The sequence below is a fragment of the Pteropus vampyrus genome, unplaced genomic scaffold (genome assembly GCF_000151845.1).
Source record: "Pteropus vampyrus isolate Shadow unplaced genomic scaffold, Pvam_2.0 Scaffold147, whole genome shotgun sequence".
Taxonomy (NCBI): domain Eukaryota; kingdom Metazoa; phylum Chordata; class Mammalia; order Chiroptera; family Pteropodidae; genus Pteropus; species Pteropus vampyrus.
In genome coordinates this window covers 2,022,451-2,031,990 of record NW_011888928.1, presented here as the reverse complement: position 1 = coordinate 2,031,990, position 9,540 = coordinate 2,022,451, and the positions used below count along the sequence as shown (strand labels likewise).

Below are 9,540 nucleotides of genomic sequence, written 5' to 3'. Positions count from 1 at the left end.
TCTCTAATTGCAAAGTCTAAACTCTTGCCTCAATACCATGTGACTTCTTGATGCTTGAAATCACTCCATTTGTTTCTCAGAGTGAAGGTCTATGGAAATTTAAATAGACGTGAAAGAGTCATGCTTTATCAAGCAGTGATGGCTCCACGTGAACTAACTTTTAAAGTATTCTCCGACTAGATAGTCTATGCAGAAGTCACTTAATGGTTTAAATTATGGTGGGAAAAGAAAAGGAAAAAAACTAGCATGCACTGGATAACTACTATAAGCTAGGTGCTTTCAGTCTCAGCTGGAGCACTCAGTAGACCAAGTAAGAGAGAGATGGAGGGTCTGACTCCCACCAAAAGTAACATCACTGTCAGGTCAAACAGCTCGGCTCAGGTTCAGGATTTCGGTTCTCACTTATCCCACCGAGGGGACAATTTGATTCCTCTCACACAGGGATAATAGAGAGGCTGCCACACTTCTCACTCTCTGTTTCTTTCTATTTTCCTCAATGTCACACTCAAGGGAATATCCAGAGTTTTCCAAACGTTTGCTTCTTAAAGAGCGAAAAGAGAATGCTACAGGTAGAGTTCTTTATCTGCGATTGATTGATAAATGCCAACTCTTTTCTCATCAGAAAAGAGTCCTGTGATCAATTAGCAATGTCTGCCCCAGGCACCATAGGAGGATAATGATGTTGTATGATCATTTCGGTCCTTCACACAATTGGTTCGAAGTCCTTAAATCATAAGCTGTTAGGATTAAAAAGTGTCAGAGTCATCTAGACCAGAGGCCAGCAAACTGCAGCCCCTGGGCCAAATCCAGCTGCCTGTTTTTCTAAGTGAAGTTGTATTGGAACAAACCACACATTTGTTTTGTGTTTTCTGTGGTTGCTTTCTCACTCCAATGGCAAAGCTGAGTAGTTGTGGCTGACTCCTGATCTGGACTAAGCCTCCAGTTTGCAGCAAGAGATTGCAGCACTCAGGAAAAGGTACAAGCCCAAAGTTGCTTGATGAGTTAATTACACAGCACCAGACTGAGTTTTTCGAAAACTGGCTACTCCCATGCTGATCCCCAGACCTGTTTGGTGGTGAACACTCTCCCTTCCTAACCAGATCTCAACCCGAGATTGATTCGTAAAGCCTACTTCACATACCTTATATTGCCTTCTACTAAACACTATAAATTCATTCATTCGGTTCATTCACACAATATTTATTTAGTAAATTTTTACCGCATGCCAGTAAATTTTCCCTGAGGCCACAAGGAAGGAGACACACGGAGTCAGTACCACAGGGTCGTTAAAAACGTAAACACTCAAAAGATAAAGGGGGTCAAACATATCGTGACAGAAGGAGACTAGACATTAGGTGGCAAGAAGACAATGCAACATACAAATGATGTACTACAGAATTGTACACTTGAAATTTATAGAACATGATTAACCAATGTCACCTCAAGAAATTTAGTTTGAAAAAAAGAACCTAAACTCAAAGTCAGAGTTATCGAGGTTGGAAGAAAATCATTGGCACAGTGTCTGGTCCGCTCAGTATGGTGAACACTGCACTTACTGCAGTCAGGTACACCGTCCCGTAAGCATGCAGGGAGCTGTCAGGCTCTAACCACCCAGTCCTTGGGTCCAGGCCCCTCTTGCTCTGCCCCACTAAATGCCTGACTGTGCCTTCAAGGCAGAGCTGCTCTGGGGGTCCTGGCAAATATGTTTTATGGGGCCTCTGTCTATCGGAACAATTTGATTTAAAAATATATTACAAAGTTCATGGACCGATGTGAGGTAGAGCGATTTATCCAGGAAGATTGGGAGTAATGGTAGAAGATGTGCCAATGCATTTATTTACTGCCAAACCAGAGCAAATGAAAAAGACTGTTTGTAGCTCCAGGTAGCATTTCTTCCTCGACAGGTCTAGAAACCAGATCTTCTTTAGTGTCAGATGTGACTGGTTTCAGATCTCCCAAAACACACACACAAAGATAAGAGCCCTGATATTACTCAGAGCACCAGGGCTCTATATTATGCATGTTAAAACAATATAGACCTTTGTGATGGTTAATTTTATGTGTCAGCCTGGCTAGGATCTAATGCCCTGTCATTTGGTCAAATACCAGTTTAGATGTTGCTGTGAGAGTATTCTTCAGATGTGATTAAACTTTTAAAATCAAACAAATGGGACTATATCAAACTAAAAAGTTTTTGCACCGCAAAGGAAAAACCATCAACAAAACAAAAAGACAACTGACCGATTGGGAGAAGATATTCACTTATGATACATCTGATAAGGGGTTAATATTCCAAAATACATAAAGAACTCATACAACTCAACAACCAAAAAGCAAACAATCCAATTAAAAAATGGACAGAAGAACTGAATAGATGTTTCTCCAAAGAGGAAATACAGATGGCCAAAAGACATATGAAAAGATGTTCAAGGTCACTAATCAGAGAAATGCAAATAAAAACCACAATGATATATTATCTCACACCTGTCAGAATGGCTATCATCAATAAATCAAAGAATAAGTATTGATGAGGATGTGGAGAAAAGGGAACCCTCATACACTGTTGGTGGGATTGCAAATTAGTACAGCCACTATGGAAAATAGTCTGGAGGTTTCTCAAAAAATTAAAAATGGATATATCTTTTGACTCAGCAACTGCACTTCTGGGTATTTATCCAAAGAAAACCAAAACAATAATTCATAAAGATCTATGCACCCCTATGTTCATGGCAGCACAATTTACCATAGCCAAGATATGGAAGTAACCTAAATGTTCATCGACAGATGATTGGATAAAGAAGCTCAGAAGATAAACAGGGTCGGGCCTGGTAAGTACTTGGATGGAAGACCACCTAGGAAGACCAGGTGCCGTAGGCTTAAAAAAAAAAAAAAAAAAAAAGGATGGGTATAAAGAAGTTATGGTTCATGTATACAATGGAATATTACTCAGCCATAAAATAATGAAATCCTACCATTTACAATGACATGGATGGACCTAGAGGCTATTATGCTGAGTGAAATAAGTCAGACAGAGAAAGATAGATACCATATGATTTCACTTATATACAGAATCAAAGGAACAAAAAGAACAAACTAATTGAAAACATGCTCACAAATATAGAGGACAATCTGGTGATGGCCAGAGGGGAGGGTAGCAGGGGGCCGGGAGAAAAGAGTGAAGGGTTAAAGAAGTACAAATTCGTAGTTGATAGAGGGTCACGGGGATGGGGAGCACGGCATAGGGAATGCAGACAGCAGTAAGGTAACAGCCAGGTGTAGAGCCAGAGGAGAGAAAGAGCAGTTAGCGGGATCGTTTCATAAACTATATAAACGTCTAACCAATGTACTGTATATTTGAAACTAATAAAAAAATAAAAATTTTAAAAAAACTTTTAAATCAGTAGACTTCGAATTAAGCAGATCCCCCTTCATAATGTCAGTGGGCCTCATCTAATCAGTTGAAGGCCTTAAGAGCAAAGATGGAGATTTCCTGAAGAAGAAAGGATATTCCTTAGGACTGAAACCTAGAAACCCTGCTCGACTTTCCTGCCTGCTGCCCTGCAGAATTCAGGTGCAAGACTGCAACATTAGCTCTTACCTGAAATCCCAACCTGCCCTGTGGATTTTCTACCTGCCAAGCCCCAAGATTGCATGAGCCGATTCCTTAAAATAAATGCCTCTCTCCCTCCTTCTCTCCTCTCCTCTTCTTCTCCTCTCTCTCTCTCTTCCTCTCTCCTTACCTACTCCTGAGGTGGCATCGTCCATTATGTCACCCCTCAACAGTGGCTTCCAATTCCTGTGTCAGTGGTTGCTCCTGTTGTTGATCACCAGTGCAGCTGGTGGCGAGGGGGGGCTGGATACTCACAGGAGGGTCCTTTCCATGAACATGTCGAGTCATTGGACGGGACCCAGGGCACCCAGGAGGGCCTGTTCTCTCCCTGTGAGTATCCGCGTGCCTGACGGGAAGCAGTGTTAAATGATAAATTAAAACACCATGGCAGACTGCAGAGGAAAGGAAAGAGTGGAGGTTTTTGTTTGGTCAGGGTGTTTTTTTTTTGGTGCCTGTAACAGTACTTTTTTCCTGCTTTTGAACAAAGGGCCCCACATTTTCACTTCGCCCTAGGCCCACAAATTATGTAACCCACCCTGGAGGGGCTCGAAGCACAGAGCCATGAGGCATGACACCCAGGGCTGGAGCCGCAGCTGCCTGTCTAAGGGAGGTGTGTTTCCCATCTCCCCAGCTGATAGCAGATGTCATGTTTGCCCTTAACTAAAATTCACTATGCTTCTCAGTCTCAAAAAAAAAAAAAAAAAAACCAAAGAAACAAACAAATACAATGGTTCAGAATCCTGAAGTCAGGAAACCAGGTTCTCACAGCTCATTCCTGTATGAATGAGGCAGCCACTGCCTTTCTCCGTGCCTCCGTTTCTCCATCTGTCCCAAGATGATAACTATGACTCTCAGAAACAATGACACTCCAGGAGCTTCCGCCCATGTTCTGACGTTTGCAGTGGCCTTTATAACCTGACTTGAAATGTTTACTGAAACAATAATGACCAAAAGGGAATGGAGATTCAGAAGCCAGGAGGCCTGGAGGTATAGCTAGGCAGGGTGGTGAAAAGCATCATGGAATAACACCGCTGAGCTGGGACGGAAAGAGCAGGCTGAGAAAGAGATGGAGACAAGCGGGGAGGGGAGTAGGGGGCAGGGGGGAGGGGTCAGGACATTTTAATCATATCTGGAGATGCATGGGTGACAGATGTGGCAGCCAGCTCTCCCCACACCTTAGAGAGAAACAGATGTCCTAACCACTTCCTTCTCAGCGTTTCCCCGCTGGACAGAGTTTGACTATCACAAGGCCCTGAGTTGAGTGCTTGGGGTACATAGATGAATCAAACCAAAGTTACCCTTAAAGGATGTGCTCACGCTAGGAGCAATTCATCCACTTTTCCATCCCAGGGAGGAAAAGGAGAATCTTTGGGCCACAGGACCACACACTATTCATCCATCCATTCATTCAGCAAATATATGTAAAACCTGTTATGTGCAGGGGACTTGCTAGGTATGGGGAATTCAGAAGTAATCAAGACTCAAAGTCTCTGTCCTTATGAGCCTTATATAAAATTAGGAGAGCGTGTGCTCCTGAGAGCAGCCTTCTAGTCAGGGAGTTCCTATTCTTTCCAGGTGGTGGTGAGAATCAGGTCGTTGGAGGGTAGGGAGGTGAATCAGGTCCCCGCCTTAGCACTGGACACCTGCTGTGTCTCCCTCCCACCCTCCCCTCGGGGTTCTGTGGGATGGAGAGAAACAGCTCAGAAAGAACATTGGCTTGGGCTAGAGAGAGGCAGGCTCCAGTCCTGGCTCCAACTGACTTCCCATGTCACCAGCCTTCCCTGGCTCTTGGTCTCTCCACTCACAGGGCATTGGGCCTGCCAGCGGTTCTCACCGACAGTGGCAAAGCCCCAAAAGACTTCAGAAAATGTATAAAGGTGGTTTTGGGTTCCAGAATGTTTGCAGAGGCCTAGTGGCCTCTAGTGGATGAGGGCTGAGGATGTCAGACATTGCACAGACAATCCTTCCCACCTAACAAGTGTCAACACCTTGCATGAATCAAAACGTGCCACTGGTATGAATTGTGTCGCTATGAACATTTGTGTACAAGTATTTGCCCGAATGCCTGTTTTCAATTCTTTTGGTTCTATACCTACAGGTAGAATGGATGAGTCGCATGATAATTCTATGTTTAACTTTTTGAGGGAGCACTGACCTGTTTTCCACAGTGGTAGTCTGTCCACACGATGGAATATTATTGAGCCGTAAACGGAAATGACATTCTGATTCATGCTACAATGTGGACGAACCTCGAAAATGTCACGCTGAGTGAAAGAAGCCAGACACAAAAGGTCGTCTGTTGTATGATTCCATTTATATGAAACATTCAGAATAATTAAATCTATAGAAACAAAAGGCAGATGAGCAGCTCCCAGAGACCTGGGAGAAAGGAGAACGTGGGTGACTTTTTCATGGGTGCAGGTTACCATCTGTGACAATGGAAATATCTTGGACACAGAGGTGATGGTTGCAAAGCATTGTGAACGCACTCAATGCCACTGAACTGTACATTCTAAAATGGTTGATGGTTAAATTTGTTGTATGAATCTCACTTTAATTAAAAATTGTTTTAAATGTCCTGATGGACATTTTGAAGGAAATAAAGCTGTTTATCTGAGCCTAGTACCAAACTCATTTTAAAATAGACAGAAAGTATTCTTTTCCGAGTTATAATAACTATGTTTTGTTTGTTTGTTTGTTTGTTTGTTTGTTTTTTAGGAATACTACTAGATATAAATTCAGGGAAATTTCCTTTTGTTAAAAACATTATCTACAGCTATTGATCATTTTACAACAATATCCGCAACAGCAACACTTTCCCTGATCTGCATTTGCATGTATCACATTTACATATAACGCAAGCTCTAGGCAGCTTCATTACATCATTGCAGACCTCATCAGAGGGAGCAGAATGGGGTAAGGCACAGGTTAGGACAACAGAAGTCAAGGGAACACATGATACGGAGTCTTAATTTGAGGTCTTGCATCATAGCACCTTGCACAAAAGATAGAAACGCCAGGCAGATGCTTCCCTTAAGGGTTCAACAGGCAGATGATCTGGCATCCATGGCCCAGGGCACCAAAGGCTGTGGGCATGCTTGGGTTGCATGAGGTCAGACTTCTCTGGATCTTTCACAATGGGAATACACGCCTTCCCACAGACACCCCTGCAGCACTAAAAGTCACCTTAGCACTGGCTTTTCCTCTCAAAGTTGTATGGGAGTGTGCACGTCTGAATACTTCCAGACTTTAATCACACTGGGAAAGAGCAAGGTGCAGGCCAACCCTATCCCTATGCTTCTCACCCACCACCCTGTTGGTGCAAGAGTCTGAGGATCGCCTTCAGAATAAGCAATCCCCTTGTTGGCCAATGCTGGACTTTCCCTGTCAGTATAACCTGTAACTTTTGTCAGTTTCTGGTCTGTTTGCTTCTAGTCAGTGCCATGTATTAACCAACGTAATAACCATGTAATAACCAAAGCCAAGTATCTTATTATGCAGATGTTGATTTGTTCATTCTGTTCCTCACTTGATGTATAATTTCGACCTGAACGCTTACGTCATTCTTCGATTCCCATTACTTTTTTGAATATCTCTTCTGATTTTCTTTTCTCTCATCCTAGAACTTGGGCTTTATGTATGTCACACCCTTATTTTTTCCATATCCATCTGTTCTTCATTCATATCTACGTATTTTTATTTTAAAACTTCTTCTCTTTTTATGAATATTATTCCTTTTATCTTCTCAAGGGGCTTAAAATTCTTATTTCAAAATTATTTGGGGGATTGGGTTGTTGGTTGCATTTTGTCTCTCTTGAGCTCATCTCCTAATTATTAAGTTTGGTGGCTACTGTTTCAAGAGTTCCTTAGTCAAGATACTTTTTAAAATCTGGAACTCTTACACTCGCAATAAAACTATTTTTTTTCTCTGTTGGTTTAAAAATAAATTAATAGAGTACGATTAAGCAATTATACCAAGATTCATGGGCATTTCTCAGAAACATAAATTTTACATGTTGCAAGAAATAGAACACGAAGTGATTACAAAATAGCCATGGGAGGTTTCTCTCTGTGCAAACACGTTACCAGCTGGCTGTTTAATGTTGCAAAGCAGAGAGGGATGTGCTTATGGAACCTGCCTCAAGTATAGTAGTGGAATTCAAACAGGTCTCACCACGGCCAGCGATTTGTGTATCAAGAGAGGTTAGTAAAGGGAATACCTCCCTTCTTAAAAATAATTATAAGAAAAACTCTCGATGCCATCCCCATTACTACCCTATAAAAGCGGATATCTGTTTGGATTTTTAGAAAATGAAAAATAAAAAGAAATATCTCAAACAGAGGGGTTGGAATCAATAAGATGATGACTGAATATTGTTTGGGGAGCAGACTCAAGGGAGAGTTGAAAAACCATTTGATTGGTCTCTAGGTAGCTTGATTCTCTAAAACTTCAGCCTCATGGCTTGTATTAAATTAATCGAAATTAGCCCTAGCTCAAGAAAAGATTTTGCCAGCTGACCAAAACAACTTGCTTTCCTAGCAGTACTTTTGTGCACACGGATTCCCACTTTAGTTGTGCGAATTTGCCTAGAAGAGAAACTTTGTTTCTTGTCTCTGTGCCCATCCTTCCTGGCTTTCCGGTGGCCTCCCTCGAGCCCTCCAGGTCCCTCCAGGCTAGAATCAGGTTTATATTAGCAGCTCAGAGTCATCCTAACCTGGTTATAATTAATTCTAAATCCGAAAACCGTAGTATGTTAGCATTGGAAGAGTCTCGAAGATCATCTAGGTCAAACTGGCCATTTCTCAGAAAAAGAAAACCAAGACTCTGAGAGGAGGGACCTCACTTGCCTAGGTCACCTGCCAGGTTGTTGCCCCCCGCCTCCCCCCGCACTGCCAATGAGCACTCTCTGGAGCCTGGTCTGTAGTATCTTGTCCTGATCTGGCTCCTGGAATCCAACTGAACCTTCTCTGACATCGCCTCCCAAGTCTCGTTTATTCATTCGATCCTTCAGAAATGCCTGCTAAGTGTATGGCATCGTGCTGAACACGGGGATGCAAACGCGAGTAAGAAGCATATAGAGGCAGCACAGCTCAGAGGACTGTGGACTCAGAATGGCCTGAGTCACAGCCTGACTCCGCAGTTTATTTCCTGATCTTGGTCAAATCAGGAGACCTCTGTTACATTCAGGAACCTGTGTAGAATAGACACGATCATTCATCTCTCTGTTGGGACTACTGTGAGAAGTAAATGACAGGTCAGTCATAAAGCACCCAGCACAGGGTCTGGCATGCGGAGTTGAAAATAGTAGTTCTCCTTATGAGAACAATTTCCTTCCTGCCTGCCTCGAGCTCAGAGGGGGTGCCAGGCTCACATCCTCATCTCTGGGGAGACCTTGCGCAGTCTAGTTGATCATCAGCCCAATCTGGTCCTGTCCATCTCTATCTAAGTCTACAGTTCTCTCTCTACTGGCCAAGCAGATGCCACCTTTAACCTTGATTGGCATCCCTCTGCTCCTTGACTCATCTTCCCTGAGCTGGCAGCTTAGAGACCTGAAGTCTTGGGACCTCAGCCCTGACTCAGTGTATGGTCTTGACCAAAGCACTGCTCGTCTCTGAGCCTCGCTTCCTCTTCCTCAACGGCACAAAGAGTGTGTTAGGTTAGGTAATGGTGAAGACTCTTCCTAGTGCGGACACTGCCAGGTCTCCAGGAAACACCACGCTCTCTGTGTCCTCGCAGGACCCAGACTCAGGATGGCAATCTCTCATCAGAGGTGAGCCCTCATGCTCACGGGCTTATGCAAGCTAGTTCTGGGGAGGTTTCTCAGAGGCAAGAGGGGAGGAGGGCTTCTTTTTAAATGAGGCCATTCTAGCAAACCTCTGACTCCACTTGGCCCTGAGGCTCTGTGCCTCTGCTAGGGCTTCTTTATCTG

At 43.3% G+C, this 9,540-nt stretch overlaps 1 pseudogene; it reads right to left on the bottom strand.

Moving 5' to 3' along the window:
• The window catches only part of LOC105298259, a 28,722-nt pseudogene extending 24,957 nt beyond the window's left edge, over positions 1-3,765 (bottom strand).
• Between the last annotated feature and the right edge of the window lie 5,775 nt (positions 3,766-9,540).